This window comes from Schistocerca piceifrons, chromosome 8 (assembly GCF_021461385.2).
Source record: "Schistocerca piceifrons isolate TAMUIC-IGC-003096 chromosome 8, iqSchPice1.1, whole genome shotgun sequence".
NCBI classification, from domain to species: Eukaryota; Metazoa; Arthropoda; class Insecta; order Orthoptera; family Acrididae; genus Schistocerca; species Schistocerca piceifrons.
Genome location: NC_060145.1, coordinates 436,868,859 through 436,887,532, shown reverse-complemented (window position 1 = coordinate 436,887,532; position 18,674 = coordinate 436,868,859).

Sequence of the window (18,674 nt, the reverse complement as noted above, 5' to 3'; positions counted from 1 at the left end):
TTGTACTACAATGAGCACACCCTTTGCTCATAACCCCGCATGAAAAATGTACCCCTTCATTTGTCACTATCTGTGGTTAAATGTTTCGGACATTTTTTCCATAAACTTTGCATTTGTGATAAAAACTTTGGGGATGTCTGTGTTCCATATTTCTTCTTGGTAGTAAAATCTCCAGTTATTCCATTCGAAAAGATACTTACTAATTTTTGGTGTGGCATGGTATTTCAATTATACTAGCCATCAAAACTGATTTTGTATCTCTCTCTCCATTTTGATATGGAAATATCACGTTCCATAGTACAGTCATCCTGTCCTAATTTCATCTGCATGTCTGCCTTCGGTAACATTTTAGGAAAATATCTTCTATTTTGGAGCATTTTTCCACAACCAAATGCTTCTCTAGTCAATAATTTTAAAAGAAATGGAAAATTTGTATATATCTGTCAAAATATGCAGTAAACAAAAACTGGAATGGTTTTTACAGGAAGTCAACGACCTTACCGCAGAGGTAACACCGTTCCCGTCAGATCACCGAAGTTAAGCGCTGTCGGGCTGCGCTAGCACTTGGATGGATCACCATCTCGTCAGCCGATCGGTGTTGGCAAGCGGGGTGCACTCAGCCCTTGTGAGGCTAACTGAGGAGCTACTTGATTGAGAAGCAACGGCTCCGGTCTCGGAAACTGACATACGGCCGGGAGAGCGGTGTGCTGACCACATGCTCTTCCGTATCTGCATCCAGTGACGCCTATGGGCTGAGGATGACACGGCGGCCGGTCGGTTTCTCTGGGCCTTCAATGCCTGTTCGGGAGGAGTTTTTTACAAGGACAAAACAACTTTCTCTCCTAGGGGCCCTCCTTCCTTAAGTGAGAAATGTCTATATAACCTGAAAAGTTAACACTACCCTGTAATGCTACACAATGTAACCCAAATTTTGAATCCTCGTTTCGTTGGCTTTATTGGCGTGTACAGATTTAGGAAAGTCCTACTTTTGAAAGCCAGCATGCTTTTATCAATATTGGGAGATTGGCATGGTCTTTCTCTTTTTAAAGAATTGTTTTAGATGGGAAAGAGGAAGGTGTTGCTTATGCAATTTATCATACACATATTCTCCATGTTTTGGTCTATTTAGTGAGTCATTTACGTGCAAAATCTTTAATATCTTAAAAAACCTTCTGACATACATAAGTGAAGCTGCAGTGTTTACAGATTAATTAGAATCACATGACCAATAATGTTTTATGTCTGGAAATCAATGGCTCATTATAAGACATACACCAAAGAATGCTTTCAACTCAGTTGTGGTCAAATTTAGATCAGTACCTTTCTGACTAACAACAATATTACATTAGAGAATGTTCTAATATGATGCCGGAAAAATAAACAGTGAGAAGATAGCTATAGGAGTTGTAAATTGACATCGATGTTTATTTGAAAACCCTCGAAAAATGTACTGAATTGCGAAGGGGTGGATGAGTAAAGATTTTTGAAAAACTGTACTGCACGTTAAGCCTATTGTAGCATTGTCACGTTTATCCCACTCTTCATTTTCGTCTTTGTCCTTATCAATTACAGAGATACACATGTTTGTTGAGATAATGGGGGAGTGATATCACTGCAAGAATCATGGAATGAATTATTTCCACTGTTAATAATGTGGTCAGTATTTGGGAATATATCTTCGGCAGCTAAATCATCTCCATACTCAGAATCAACAGCTTGATCATCGTCTATTTCATCTATCAAACATTGGAGAACCTGTGCTGACATCTCTTCCAATTCTTGAAATGAATATCTATTCGTCATTCTATGCATCGTTACAAAGGAAATCGGAGAATACGTCATTTTACATTATACAAAAGTTAATTTGCTAGTAATTCGTTAACCAAACACCAACTCCAGTTTGTATATAATGTGAATTACTGGCATGAAACCTAAATATAACGTAAAAATTGTGTAGTCCGTCGTACATATATGATACGAGAGTACGTTTACAAAAACGTAAATAACAACCCTCCAATTTCGCTACCATGCTCTCGGATTTCTTTGTGTTATTACTTGAGTTTTGTATTTAGAATGAATAAAGATATATATAATGCAAAACACAACTATTAGCCCAATAAATTTTCCACATTATTTTTAAGTAATCTTCTGATCAACAAATCCTTACATGAATGAATGTACGTCGCGCACACAAAATGGCGGCAAAGACACATTTCACGTGGACCGTGTTCTCCTAGCCGGCTACCATCTCAATAAGAACGTTCTAACAACCTCGTATAACGAAAGCTGGTACCTTAAGACTCAAGTAATCCATTTAGGAACACCTAATCTGTTGTTAAGGGCCAGCTTTCAATACAACAAGTTCCCTGTTTGACACTTATTAAAGGTGATCAATATATCAACCACTAGCCTACAAAGGGTTACAACTGATGTTGTTTTGCACCACATACATCCCATATCGATTTTTGAAATGTACTTATGAACCGCAACATTTAAGCAGAATCAATCTCGTTACAATCCATTTGCATTGTTACAAATTAGACCATAAAATAAGATTCTTTTTAGTGGAGGGATCTCTATATCAAGTTACTAAAGGAGCAGGAAGAGTCTGCGACACAGCCACTGCGAGGAAGGTAGATTTCCGATGAGGAAGTGGCTAGATCCTTGAAATTCTAAGAAAATAAATGTAAGATACAGGGAAACGAATTGTAAGAACTGGCAACTACTTCGATGTCCCAGACACCTGCTTCATCAAAACAGCCCTTTTTAATGTCAGACGTTATAACTTATATTGTTCGATCATGGATCTTTAGACGCTTTCTTGCTCTTTATACCTAATATTCCTGCTGACATCACATTGTCACCTGTATTTAGCAGACATGGTTTTTCAGTCCTGACACAGATGTAGTAGAGAAATTGACCACATAGGTATCTCCGAAAGACATGACACACATTTGAATGTGTTTGTCATTTGGATTCCTGTTTCTACCAATAAATTGAAGGTTAGAAAATTTAGAGAAGAACAAGCCAACATAACAAATCGCAGACATTAATATATACTGAACAGGTGGAGCATGCACACACACACACACACACACACACACACACACACACACACACACACACAATCTGCCCATCATGAGCTTCGCCCTTACATGCTGATGGTACAGCGCAATAAGCTTAGAGAACAACACTGTACCTGGGTACAGTTTCAGGAGGGGTGGTACAGCACATTAGACGAACAGTATAATGAAGGACTGCATCTCGCTGCTGTGAGTGATTACGCAGTACTGTGTAATCATTTATCCAATCAATTTGACATTAAACTTCCTGGCAGATTAAAACTGTGTGCCCGACCGAGACTCGAACTCGGGACCTTTGCCTTTCGCGGGCAAGTGCTCTACCATCTAAGCAACCGAAGCACGACTCACGTCCGGTACTCACAGCTTTACTTCTGCCAGTATCTCGTCTCCTACCTTCGGTAGCTGAGATAGTACAGCACTTGCCCGCGAAAGGCAAAGGTCCCGAGTTCGAGTCTCGGTCGGGCACACAGTTTTAATCTGTCAGGAAGTTTCATATCAGCGCACACTCCGCTGCAGAGTGAAAATCTCACTCTGGAAACATCCCCCAGGCTGTGGCTTAGTCATGTCTCCGCTATATCCTTTCTTTCAGGAGTGCTAGTTCTGCAAGTTTCGCAGGAGAGCTTCTGTAAAGTTAGGAAGGTAGGAGACGAGATACTGGCAGAAGTAAAGCTGTGAGTACCGGGCGTGAGTCGTGCTTCGGTAGCTCAGATGGTAGAGCACTTGCCCGCGAAAGGCAAAGGTCCCGAGTTCGAGTCTCGGTCGGGCACACAGTTTTACTCTGCCAGGAAGTTTTATATCAGCGCACATTCCGCTGCAGAGTGAAAATCTCATTCTGGAATTTGATATTAGTTGCAGCCAATGGCCTGGTGCAAGTGAGGGCAAGTGTGCCATAGATATGGTTAGAGATTTGGAGCTGTAGTCAGGTGTAACCATCTCCCACCTACACAGAGAGAGACGGGCATCGTAATAAGATCAGCTATATTACCAAATTTATGAAGTAATATGCAATATTAACTAGATATTTACATCAAATCGGTGATGCTATTTCAATAACGTAATAGATTTTCTAGATACTGAGGCATTTGAATACCTCAAGAGAGTTCAAAAGTGAGAAGGCATTCTTGAGCGGAGATGGAGCATGCTCTTAGCACTTTGTCATGAGCAAAAAATAAGTGTAATATTCCATAGCTGTAATGCAGAACGTAGCAGACATCAGGTTGATGAGAAGAGTTTCTGTTACCTGATATGATAATACATGGATGATGTATAATCTATGCTATGTTGTTGTACAGGGTTTTGACAACAACTAACGATAATTTAACGATATGAAAACGGATCTATGCTCCGTTTTCTTGTGGCTTCTAAAATAACACATTCAAAAGCGAGGAATCTACATTTCCCTTGAGAAGTTGAAGGTGGATGCACAACCTGCCCGTCTCGGTTTAACTACAGTGAATTTTTTAACCTGTGAAGTGTATGTCAGGGTGGAATTGCAGTTGGAGGTCCGTACGCAAGCCACGTCTGCTGGCCTCGCAATGTGTTAGGAGTAAGCCAGGCCCGTATGCGGTCAGTGGCGGACCTGAAGATGCGGCATACCCTTTTGCAACTGGCCGGTACAAAGAGACGTGCTTAAGTTAATCGGCTCTTGGCCGCATCTGTGGGACAAGTCCAGCGGCGTCCCTCGTAGCGCTCTCTTGAGTGTCAAAATAGCAATCTAACTGGTATGCTGCTTGAGCATCTACAGAACCAAACATTCGTGTTGTGTGAATTCTTTGATTGTTACATGGAAATCAGAATCAATGTGATAAGGTGTGAAATAAAAATTGCACACAATCAGTTTACAAGCAAAATTTCACTTCTCACAATAACACGCATGCAGCAACTTCTCTAATATGCTACTGGGAAACAAAAGTTGCTTACTTCATATGGATAATTAGACTTTGACAGTTTCATAGGGCTCCTGCGTGATTTATATCACTTCTGTTCACTGCAACTATCTACTTCATTCTTCTTTGAATCGTTCCGCAAAAATATGAGCATATAAAATGGACCTTCTTCTCTGTTGAAAATCCTAAATCTGTAAAATATGGCGTTGTTTGATTTGGACGATTATTCCTCCAATGTAAACTGGTTGGTTGACAGGTGAGCAGTTACACTGATAGTCCCTTAGTCCATTGACTGTTGTGGACGGTTGACGTGTGGACACCGGGAGATGGGCAGAGAGGCAGCTGCCGGCACAGCCAACACACCTGCAGGTCTCGAGCCTTCCCCCGGCCAGCACAGCCACGTCTCCTGGCGCTCCTGCAGTCGGCGGACGATGCGCGCTCCATGATCGCGAGAGTCTGCCATCAGATGTACTTTTCGCCACATGTGTTTAGTGTAAGGTGGAAGCTTTCTGGTGGAGAAGAGTGTCTGGCAGTCCATGGAGGGTGTTCCTTGTGTTCCCAAACATCAGTGGATATGTTTAGCTCTGTGTTCTATTTTAGGCTTAAATGTAATTACTTGATTTGCATAATGTATATGTGTCTCTCAAACATTAAAAATACGTTTTATTACGAAGATGAAACTTTGTAGCGTGACCATGAGTATTTTAATTGATTTATTTGACTCTTGCAAATTGTGAAAGGATTAATTTGATAGGGTGGTGCAAACAGAGTGGGCTATTTTTCCCACCAAAAATTAAGTCATCACCTTTCTCTTGTTGTGAGATTCCTCCACACCAGCAACTCAGCACAGACAATCTGAGCAGTCAAAAAAATGGCTCTGAGCACTATGGGACTCAACTGCTGAGGTCATTAGTCCCCTAGAACTTAGAACTAGTTAAACCTAACTAACCTAAGGACATCACACACATCCATGCCCGAGGCAGGATTCGAACCTGCGACCGTAGCGGTCTCTCGGTTCCAGACTGTAGCGCCAGAACCGCGCGGCCACTTCGGCCGGCCTCTGAGCAGTCATCTTAGCTTGTTTTTCGTTTAGTAAAGTCATCAGAATACCAATACCAATTACAAAGTTCTTTAGACAAAATATCAATACAGTGTGAAAAATGACAAATGACCCTAAAACATAAAACGTATGAGTCCGTTCACATGAGTACTAAAAGGGACCTGTTAAATTTCAGTTACAAGATGAATCAGACAAATGTAAGTGTTGCCTATTGCACAAAGTATCTAGGAATAAAAGTTACGAACAAACTACATTGGAACGACCACGTAGATGACGTTGTGGGATAGGCAAATCTAAGACTGCTGTTAATTGGCGAAACAGTCAGAAGATGCAACAATACGCTGACGAGAAGACTTATACTAAGAATGTACGTCCTCTGCCAAAATCTTGCTGTGCATTGTGGGATCCTTACCAGATAGCATTGGCGGAGGACATCAACAAAATTCAAGTAACGGCAGCAGGTTTTGTCTCGTCGTGAAACAGGGAACAGAGTGCCTGGGATATGATACATGAACTGGACTGGCAGTCATTGAAACAAAGGCGTTTCTTGATGCAGCGAGACCTTCCACCAACTTAGTCTCCAAATTTGCTCTCTAGTTACGTAAACATTTAGTTGACGTCCACCCACATAGTGAGAAATTATCATCATAGTAGTATAATAGAAACCAGAACTGACACTTTGGTGTTCCTCTAGCCCCCGAACCCCCCCCCCCCCCTTGCCCCTCCCCACCACCACACACTATTCGACGTCAGAATGGCAGAAAAATAGTATGAGAGTGGTTCGATGAACCCTCTGCCGAGCACTTAAGTGTGAAGTTCAGAGTAGTCTTATAGATAAACATCATAAAAGAGAATTTTGTTTACGCTGAGGCCCATTTGCACGGCGGCGTCTACGCGTCTCGAACAGGTCCACAAAGCACCCCACTGAGGACGCAAGTTGGGGGTGGAGTAGGACTCGTGTAGCAAGTTGGTTGTGACACACTGACCAAGTAGTTGACAGACATATTGGGTACAAATCTCACTGGGTGCATTTTTCAAATGTCTCTACAGGCAGCTGACTTCTCGATCTCTGTCAATAATCTGTTTCTTATTAGGAATGAGTCAGTAGTTAAAATGATATGAATTGAGTTTTAGTTATTCGGGGTTTCTATCTCTGTTTACAGCCTGTATCATTGCACATGTGGTTTAAGAATATCCTTGCATACAAAACACTGTGTACCTGCCATAAAAACTGTACAGATGGCAGGAAAGTACCTATAAGTTAAGGGCTTAAGATCGTAATCAGCGTGTGTAAATGAGCCATGCTTTATGTTTTTTTATAAAGATTTCAATCAACATTTTTCCCATAAACAACACATTTAACACTAAATGCTATACAACCTCTAATGGCCGATGTAATAAAATGACAACCATAGCATCACTCATAAGGCAGTTGAAGATCGTAACAATCTGAATCCTTGTTCAAAGATAACCTTCGATAAATTAGTTATCATAACAAAATAAACTTCCTGTTTACACTCTCCACGCAGCAAAGACCTGGGAGTTACGATCCACTACGGCAATTACATTTGAGGGCTGCTAGTAAATATGTTAATGGTGTGACTTCGCACTTACAACTGTGTCACCTAGCTGCTCTATTCCGGTGCACTGACTTTGTGTAGTGAACTTTCCTAGTCAGTCAGAAACATTCTGCCCAGTGTGCATTGCTAGTGTGAGCTGTTATCTTCACAAGCTCTTTGTTTGCGTTTGTTAATACTGAAGCTGGTGAAGAAATATGCCCATGGAGATACTTAAATGACAATTACTGTTGAGAGGATCGCTGTTATGCCTCAGGTTACAGCTGAGCTTGTAGCACATCGCTGTAATGGTATGAATTCCAGAACCACGCAAGCTCATAAGAACTACTGAACGAGAAGTGCGTATAACGTAATTATGTAAGACATCTGAATCTCAACAGGCGTGGTTAGAGAGCCCGTATGCAGGGAGAGAGTGGCCTTAGGCGAAATCGCGCGTGATTGGCTGATCAGCTGCGACGCCATTTTCTGCCACCGGTATCTCTCTCTCTCTCTCTCTCTCTCTCTCTCTCTCTCTCTCTCTCTCTCTTGCATCGTATCGCTTTCCGAGATTTGATTATTGTTTTGGAGACTAACGGAAACAATCAGAGTTACAAACGTTGCTATTCTCTGTATATATGTTTGAACTTAATTCAGACACCTTTTTGCACAGGTGTTAGATCTGCGAGCTTCAACACGAGTACAAACAAGAATGAGTTTTGTGGTGAATTCGGTACAGTTTTTAAGCAACTGCGATATTCACTTGTGCCATATGTATTTGACGATTTGTTGTTCATTCTGCCGCCATGTTGTGCTGCTTCCTCATCTTCTACTTGGGAGAAGGTGGAGTTTGTGTGCTAGTATATTTGCAGAATGAGGAAAGATGGAAGTAGTGGAGAATTTCTGTGAACAGAGGTGGTAGAATTCACTGAGCAGCCTCTGAAACGGACGGTGCATTCTTATCTATGTGAAGTAATTGATTTTAGTTTTCCAGCAGCTTATAACACGAATTGCGTTATATCTGGTACTGTGAGACGTGACATTTGGCATGTATAGCATGTATATTTGATTGTGTGCAATATTTTACAACACACCTTATTAAACACAGAATAAAAATAGGGTGATGTATCGAATGTGGACAGACCCTTCTGAGATGCAAACACCTCATTGAGTGACATGCAGTTAGTGATACCATATGATTTGACAAGCCGTTCATCAGTTTATCTTTACTGTCTTTTCAGATTTTGTCTTGCTCTTTCTTTCTCTCTTCAGTTTAGTCGTGCCTATACATGTATTTATGATATCATTATACAAATGTTTTCTTTCCCTTCTTTATTGTAGAATGATTTCACTGATGACCAGGTGGAGAAAGTGAGTGTCAATGGCTCGATGAAACACAAGTCCAAGGCCACACTAGTAATTTTTTTCGCGTAGCTACAAAGCCTAAAAGGAAGAAACCCTAACTATGCCATCATCATCCCACAGAAGAAAATGAGTGTAGTAACACCTCAGCAGAGGCAGCTGAAGAAGAGGAGGAGGAGGAGATTAGTGTTTAACGTCCCGTCGACAACGAGGTCATTAGAGACGGAGCACAAGCTCGGATTAAGGAAGGATGGGGAAGGAAATCGGCCGTGCCCTTGCGAAGGAACCATCCCGGCATTGCCTGAAGTGATGTAGGGAAATCACGGAAAACCTAAATCAGGATGGCCGGACGTGCAGCTGAAGAAAACAGCAGTATGGAGAAGACCGAGGTCCCGTCTGAAAATGTTTTCCTTTGCGTGTAGTTTTGATACTTTTTCTAGACTGAACAATTACATCAAGATACACAGCAAAAAATTTTATATTTGGGACTCAGTTTACGAGTGTCTAATTTGTGTTGAGTTTTCAAGTTTATGCTTCATTGTTATCTAGAAATTCATGTTTTTCCGTTCCTATAAGTAGCTTTGCTAATTGTTGTCAATTTGTGTACTATCACAGGTACAAATATTGTGTGTATCTCGATATTTAGCAGTAATTAAAATGTTAACACACTTGTATTAACTTATGTGGTACATTCTGTGCTATCGTTAATGTAAACAAGTAATAGTATTTTATACAGCGTTTTGCAACTGCGGTGTTTAATATGCTTCATCTGCAAGAGGCTTCTCTACTAGCTAAATGTTCTCTATGCTTTCCATTCAGTTTTCTGGCCAGGATAGAAACATTTATTGTTTCTATCTCAATCGTTCAGTGCACATAAAGGTTCTTTAAGAAAAATCCATGGTCCATATTTGATGACAACAGGTAATTTCAGCACTTGTATAAGATTTCTTTACATAGTTTAGTTATGAGGATTAAGTGTTAACACCATCTTTTTTTCTGATACTTTTTCAGCAGTCTTTGATTTCGTGCTACGAGCATGCTTTTGGGCATTTAAACACACTGTTAACTGGCACATATTGATAATGAATGCTACTTTCAGTTTCTGCATCCAGCTAATCTGTATGTGCTTTTTATTTGTGCTCTTTAATTTAAAACTTAATTGTACAGTTAGTGATGTGTATTGTTAACTAATAACAAATAGAAGTATCACATTCTATTCCACTTACAGGCTTTTGTTTCCTGCATTTGACTGTTAGGCACATTTCTATATATTGTTAAACTGAAAATAAAATAAGATGACTTGGTCGTTTTGAATGTTCTTAATAGGCTTGATATGGATGGATAATTAAGAGTTGTCTACTTTCACCACACCCAGAAAATCTAACACACTATTTCATGAAATACTTTCTGAAATATTCGTTTAAATAATGTCATGTACATTCACATTTGTACATTAGTGTCTGATTACGTTTTGTGTTCCCTCTTCTTTCTATTGTGTAATAAATTTTGTACAGCACTAGCATCTAGTGTTGCTGTCAGTCGACAATATTTGATTGCGTTACATGAATGAAGTAAGACGACACATAATGTTAATACTGCCCCACCTTATCATAATCACTGTTCTGAAAAAGAGGACAGGGAGAGAAGGAAGCACTGAAATTAAAACAGACCACTGCTCAGAGAGTCCTTTCTGCATGGCTATCTGCCCCTCCTTCCTAACCCCTCCCCACTCCAGTGTTTTTTTTATGCATGGTGAGCGGCAACCTCCGTCAATTTAGATTTTCTCCCTTACTGTGAGTCTGTGGGTCAATGCTTGTAATGTAATTCAACACTTTTTATGTAGACCACATGGGTAGAAAACTATATAAAATGGCAACTGTGAGTCTATGGGTCAATGCATGTGATGTAATTCCATGCTTTTTTTGTAGACCACATGGGTAGAAAACTATATAGAACGACAATGACCAAAACAGCATATAAAACTCCAACCCATTTCGAAGCTACCTGCTGCATAGGTTAGTTGGGCGGAGGATTCCTTCACTAATGTTTGAAATCTGAAGTTTCATTTTTTGTGACAAAGAGTGTATATAAACATAATATTTGCCTTGGAGTAAAGTTTTTGCCTCCCAGATGTTTTCTGAAAAGTCCAATCAGAAGGAAGTGGGTGACCTGAAACTTTATGTATCTGAATGCATTACACACCATCTCCGAGTGAATTTGTTACCACACGTTTTTCACATTTGTAGTTGGTTGCTTCTGGAGTATTTCCTATAAATAAATCTCCACTCGCTGAAATAATCGTCTTGGCAAACGATTTCAATCCACAGTCTGTATGTTAGAAAGATTTCTGCATATACAGAGAGCATGTAGTAAGTACCAAGGGAAGGCAAAACTTCCTATAAACAGTGCTCGTAATGCCTTTCTTCGGATATATGGTTTAGTACTACTGCTGTCAATTATTACAATGGTCATGCACTAGTCATCACAACATGTGCCCAACGCTACTGGCAGCCATTGTAGCACTGTCATCCACCCAAGGTCTCATGGAATAACCCATTGTTTGGCACACCCCTAGTTGTTCTGGGATTATGTCACAGGCAGTAAACACGCATTGTCATACTGTACACATATCATTCTGGGGACTGCATACACCAAGGTCTTTACTTGGCCCTAAAGCCTATCCACAGAGTCAAGTTCAGGAGAATGGGTTGATCAAGTTGTTGGCTACTGCAGACCAATGCATCACTCCTAAAAGACTTGGGCTAGGTGCAGCCTCACTCAAAGTTGAAAATAGGTCGCTGCCCCATCATGGATGTAGTTCGATTTCAGTCTTTCATATAATGACAAAGTCTACAGTAACACAGGTAACGGGGTCTGATAGAACTGACTGTATTTAGCAACAGCAAAATTGTTCTGTAGAACGTGGCTTGTCCCATTTGGCACTTGTTGAAATACGGATACTAAAAGTGTGCCGGTGTTGTCTCTCTCGATGTGTGTCCAAGTTACTTTCAGCCAGTATCTGTATATAACGGAAAATTAGAATACCGTCTCTCCAGAAGCTTACCTGATCAGCAAACAACACTTGCCCTGTTAACTACTGATCATGAGCACTCGTTTGGAGAAACGACTTTCAGTACTCCTACCTGGCATGTCGCTCGTTTGTCAGCAGAGCCTGGACTCGCTCCATACGTCAGGGACAGAGTTACTGTTCATGGCTCTCCAGACAACACCAGACAACACACTTGTGAATACCTTCCACTTCATTCGTTGGAGTGTTGTCCTACACATGTTCTAATAACCTTTGTTTCATATCATTTGGGGAAGCTTTTTCAGGTCAGCCATGATCCTGTGTACAAAGGACCCCGTTTCCGAAAGACACTACATCGGGATACGAAACATCTTTGCAGTTGGTATATGGCGTCGTCGTTAGTTTGCAACATAGAGATTACATGTCCTTATGCTGCTTCCGTCTGCATTCCCATAGCAGAAGACCATACCTGCCCTGTCCCGTCTTGAGTAGTAGACTTCCATTCGGAGCTGTAATCTAGTCACAGACACAGAAACTAGTTACAGAAGTATAATGGTGTGCCACAACACAGAATGCACCATGTGAAAATTACGATGAATGTTTATAGTAAATTTGTTTCCGACCGTTTATGCGTATTAAAGCCTCCATAAACTCTCGAAACTTTTTATTTGAATATCCTGCGTAACATACCACGTCGATAGATTTTTTGTCACAGGAAGGAAAAAAAGTGACTTCGAAAATATCAGCCATTATTATATATAACAGTGTCCGCTTGTGAGTCGTAATGACGCGTGTGGCTCAGTGAGCGACGTTCTGAGTTGCAAATTGTAATGTCGGCAGCTCCACTTCACCATCAACATTTTTTTTTTTGCTTGAATGCATATATCTAACTGAAATGCATATTAACAAATTCTGGAATCGTGAACTCTTTGTCTTTAAATAAGAGTCGTTTGAAAATGCGAGTACGCCAAGTAACGGAATCTTTGTTTTGAAAAATCGGGTACTTTCTCCCTTCCGCTTCTCCAAACGTCATTACAGACAAATGTTTTGTGAATTTTCCCAACATATGAATCAATTAGGAGATACACAAAGATCTCATGTAAAATACATGTATTACTCCGTTAAGAAAAAAAAAAAACAATATAATTCGTGGACTGCTGACGACAACAATGAAAATCGAAGCAGAAAACACTGAAGTATCTTCAATGTGATTGGAATAGTGTTTCCATTTTTTAGAGAACATTATTATAAATGATTAACGAACTGCATCACATCAGAATTTAATTTACTCCACACGGAATTTTTTTTGGTCACATACTAAATAGTAACTCAAAATGTTTGCTGTGGGGTAACTAAAATCTCTTTTTGACCGTCAACAGGTGACAGTATTCGCGCACGAAATCTAACAAACAATAGGTGGCATGCGTGAAGGATCAGATTTAGAAAAGAAATGCACCTACTATTTCCCTTGCCTAAGAGCTCACTTAGTTGAATTTTCTCTGTGTGTGAATGAATGTAGTACACTAAAATCTAACTATAATCAATGGAATTTGCGGTCACCAGAAAATATCGTTTTCCAGTACTACACATCTCTACCACGTGGCAACGGCCTTGCCGCAGTGGATACACAGGTTCCCGTGAGATCACCGAAGTTAAGCGCTGTCGGGCGTGGTCTGCACTTGGATTGGTGACCATCCAGGCCACCATGCGCTGTTGCTATTTTTCGGGATGCACTCTGCCTCGTGATGCCAACTGAGGAGCTACTCGACCGAATAGTAGCGGCTTCGGTCAAGCATACCATCATAACGGCCGGGAGAACGGTATGCTGACCCACGCCCCTTCGTATCCGCATCCTCCTCTGAGGTTGAGACGGCGGTCGGATGGCCCCGGTAGGCCACTCGTGGCCTGAAGACGGAGGGAGTACGCCTCTCTACCACATTTGGCACAGTCTTGGGCCAAGTATGACAGTGGTGTTAAAAATCTGATCGTATTTCATCATCCGTGACAATGGCACCACGGACCTGGAACGAAGTGTTGTCTCCCAGAACCTAAGAGGAAGTCTTTCCTCTCACCACATCTGGCTAAACGCAGGAGATTGCGAGACTCATAAAGCGTTGTCCACCATTTTCAGCTAATTCAGTAAACCATTCTACGTCCCTCACGACTGTTCATTCATTGTTTTCTGGTTGCTGTAGTGTGTACATAACATTCAGTAGTTGGGGTAAGTGGCTGCGCGGAGTGGCTCTGCGGTTTGAGGAGGCATGTCACGGACTGCGCGGCCGCTCCCGCCGGTTATTGGAGTCCTCCCTCGGGCATGGGTGTGTGTGTGTTCTTAGTTTAAAGTAGCTTAAGTAATGTCTAAGACTGGGGAACAATGATCTCAGCAGTTTGGTCCCTTAGGAATTCACACACATTTCGACATTTCATTAAGTGCTCCAAGAGGAACTGATATGTTGTCACAGCGATAAATTATCTGTATTGGTTGTAGAGTCAGACTTTCGCTATCAGTTTCCTGTATCAAGTATTCTGACTTGATCTGCTTTTGTTCTGACGATTACATCAGCGGATAAGATAAATGCGGATACTGGGTATGAAGAACAAGCAAAGCTTCTACCATTTTAACTGAACTAAAAACAAGGCAATAAACGAGTAATTCAGAAGAATATTATACAACAATTAATTATTTCAAGCGAAACTTCAGCTGAAACCTTTCAGTACGTACTGTTAACAGCTGTGGCACTTTGACTGCCCAGATTAGCTGCACCGGGATATTATCCACACGTTGCAACACCAGCTTCTCGTCTATATTGTCGCCGTCTGTGCATCGTGTTGTGAGGTATCATACTATAATGCAGTGGAGCCGAACTGACGCTTGTGGCCGTGACACTGAGCTACTAAAGTAAATGTTGAAGAGGACATCGATGACACGTTGTAGCAGTAAGTGTGTCATCTAGGTGCCAAGCAGAGTGGGAAAACTTATGCAAGCAATGCATTTTGTCTTTCATATCATCAAGACCGTTGCTTTACCATTTTTCGATTTCTGAATGGGTTGCAAGGTTTTCAGTCATATCAGCTGTGAGATGCCTTATCTTCATGTTTATTAGTTGTTCTCTATTTGTGAGACCCAAAATTTTCATTTAAACGAGTGCTACGGTGAAATAATGTCCTGAGAGAAGTGGACGTGTCCGAGAGCAGCCTCCAGCCTTTGTAAATGTTTTGGGACGCATGGAACACTCCAGTGATTGGTGTCCTACCATTCTCTAGCAGTGGTAAGCTTTTTTGCTAAATCCATTCACCAAAGGGATTTACGTAAAACAGAAGTATATTCAGATTGCACCAAGTATCACAGTTTACAAGGAATGTAGGTTGATGGATGGAGGGTGGGGAACGGAGGGGGGATGTGTGGGAGTGGGAAGGTTTAGTGTTGGTAGGAAAGTGTGATGGCCTCATACTCTTATATATCACCTGCACCTATACTTGTCATTAATACGAAGAATCTATTCAGTGATGAAAATAATCACAACATTTTGCAAAAAGTGAAATCACGTTCTTTAACGAGCAGCACAAAAGTTTCATGTTGTGATTTTGTCTGGCATTCAAAATTCTCGCATAAATATTGCCTGGGGTTCAAAATTCTCACATCAGTATTAAACAATTAAGTAACAGCGAAACCTGACATCTTACATAGTACACATGTGCAGCAAAACAAACAAGGCAGAGAAATTTTTCTATCGACTTCCATTAGGACAGTTTAAGACGTCTTGAGACGTTGAAGCAATTGTGTAGAAAGCGGACGTGGCACATCCGATACCGCAACTTGTCGTCGTCAGGGCGTGTCTTACTTTGATGAATTGTGGGGAAACCATTGGCGTACAACAAAGTTTTAACATACATGCCTGACTGAGAAACATATTCATTAAAATAAATGAAGATATGAATAGCTACAACTACTTGTGTCAGAGCATAGAGAGTACATGTTCACGAGACATCTGCGTGATTGGGATTCGGTTGAAAACACTAGGCACATCAGTGTTTGCGACGGCACCATGGTCGCTAGTTAGATTCGAAGTGGAGGTGAGAATAGTGCTACCTAGCAGGGGAACCAGTGCCACTGGTCACTTCATTAGGCAAATCACATTTGGTTTTAATACACTCCGGTTTCCTTCTTAGAATGCTCTATTAGGTTTAAGTCACCTACTTCTCATAAGAATTGCGTTATTATCGGTTAGCGGTGGAGGAATCATAAGGCAAGCAGTGATACACATTTCTGTGACTGCATAACATTTGGCTATCGCAAAGTGACCGTTAAGGCTGTTCAGGAAGTTATCATCATCATCATCATCAACGCAGACCGTTTGTATATCGTTTTGAATTACCTGAAGACATTTTCTTGGAGGACGTTCGCACCAGTATCCTTGGATGAGTTAATTTCGTTGTGGTATATGCCCATATGTCCACGTGATCACTTGTATCACACGTTTCGCAGTTGATAATTGCAGTGATTACACTGAGAACCGATGATGTCTGCATTTTGCTTAGATAAGCTCTCCTGTCTATCCCCTGAGTGGGCCATAACATGTAAAACATGCAAGTTGATGCTCTAAGCAGTGAGAGAGCATGCATTATCCTAAACCCACATATGCCTAAAACAAATGAGACTTTTTTTGGTACTTTTCCTACGTACTTTTCAAAAGAACTTAATTTAACCTCAAACGTCAGATAAAAATGGAAAAAGATGTTTGGTCGTAAAATAATCGCATAAACTTAAGTACAACGTCGCAAATGGCTCTAGGCACATCTTTCTCAAAGACAAACACAAACACAGTGGAATATAAACGACTCGCACCACGCTGAAACTAAGAGAATAATATCATCCCTCTACTTTACATGTAAGAAGCACGTCAACTTATGAAATGGATTTTGCTTTGTAGACATATGGAACTCAGTTGCCGAAAATATTACTTTAGATTTTGCTATAATTTCCTGTAGTAAGACGTACTTCCTAATAACGCCAGAAGTATATTGTTGAATTTATAGTAGAAAATGTACTGTTAACTTAACGTGCACAACTCGTTGTTTTCCAAAATTTGCCATAGTCTATTCTCACATATCTTCAGTGTCGACAGATACAGCAAACTGTACGGACAATTCCAAACGCCGGGATGTGTATCTTAGCATAATGATATGTTCAGCATCTCACTAAGAGTACTTTTAATGTGCTTTTCTTTCTTTGTGTAAGTATATTTTTTATTTAGCGTATGGCTAATACAGACATATCATGAAATTACATATACATATGTACATATCGACACACAAGAAACTTAAGTTTGTCTTTACAACTGAATATCCAGTCCTTCAATCCAGCGCACTGCATCTGGAGTTTCTAGCAGGAAGTCCTCTTTGGCGCCGTGATAGGCTCGAATCCTGCATTCACTGACAATGTGGTGAACAGTCTGGTATGGAGCCCCGTAGTCACAAGCTGGATCAGGCAGCTTCTTCCACTTAAGGAGAGCATCCCTGCATCGTCCATGGCTGGTACGGATTCTGTTGAGAGTAGACCACGTCTCGCGTGGTGAGTCGAATCCACTTGGAAGTTTAGCACCTGAGAAGATGTTATGCAGGTGCACATCTGTCACTGCTTCCCATCGACCTATCCATTCTTCGAGAGGTTTGAAATTCTTAGCAACCATGTCAGCAGCATTGCACAGAGTTAGATGACTTGATTTCAGTCTCTTGCGATTTAAAAGTGGCAGGTCGCTATGCACGGGTAGGTTAGAATTCCTGGAGATCTTGTGAATTCTCTCATAAGGGCAGTACATCTGTGTAGATAAGGAGGCATTATACCGCTTAACAGTGGAAGCCAATAAACTGGAGTAGATCTGATTGTGCCAGATATTATGCGCATTGTCGTATTCAGCTGGGTATCAACAAGCCTTGTATGATGACTATTCATCCAAACAGGTGCACAATACTCAGCACTTGAGTATACCAAGCCCAGAGCTGAAGTTCGCAGGGTGGTTGCTGAAGATCCCCAGGTAGTTCCGCATAGCTTATGGAGGATGTTGTTTCGAGTCCTCAGCTTTTGAGCTAAGTTAAGAAGGTGTTGTTTGAAGCATAGTGTACGATCCAGGATGACACCAAGATATTTTGGGTTCCAGTTGTGATGAAGAATTCTGCCTCTGAAACTTACCTCTAGTTTTACGTTCGCCAACTGGTTATTTAGATGGAAGCAACACACTTCTGTTTTACTCACACTGGGTTGGAGTCTCCAGATTTTGAAGTAATTGTCTAATGCAGTCAGGTCATTGGCTAAAATCTCTTCTGTTGTCTTCATTTCCTGGTGTTTGACGGCTAGAGCCAGGTCATCAGCATAGCAGTATTTTCTGGACAAAGTGTCAGGTAGATCAGATAGATATAGGTTGAACAGTAAGGGTGAGAGAACTGATCCTTGAGGCAATCCGTTGTTCAGCTTCCTCTCCTTACTTATGTTGCTTCCAGTGATTACCTGGAACTTCCGATCACTTAGCATGCTGTTAATCAGTCGAGCCATTGTTCTGCAGGGCATGATGCGGAGAAATTTGTAGATAAGGCCTTCCCTCCACACAGTGTCGAAGGCGGCAGTTAGATCAACAAATGCCACAGATGTTTTCTGCTTCATTTGGTATCCTGACTCTATGAAGGATGTGAGAGTCAATACTTGGT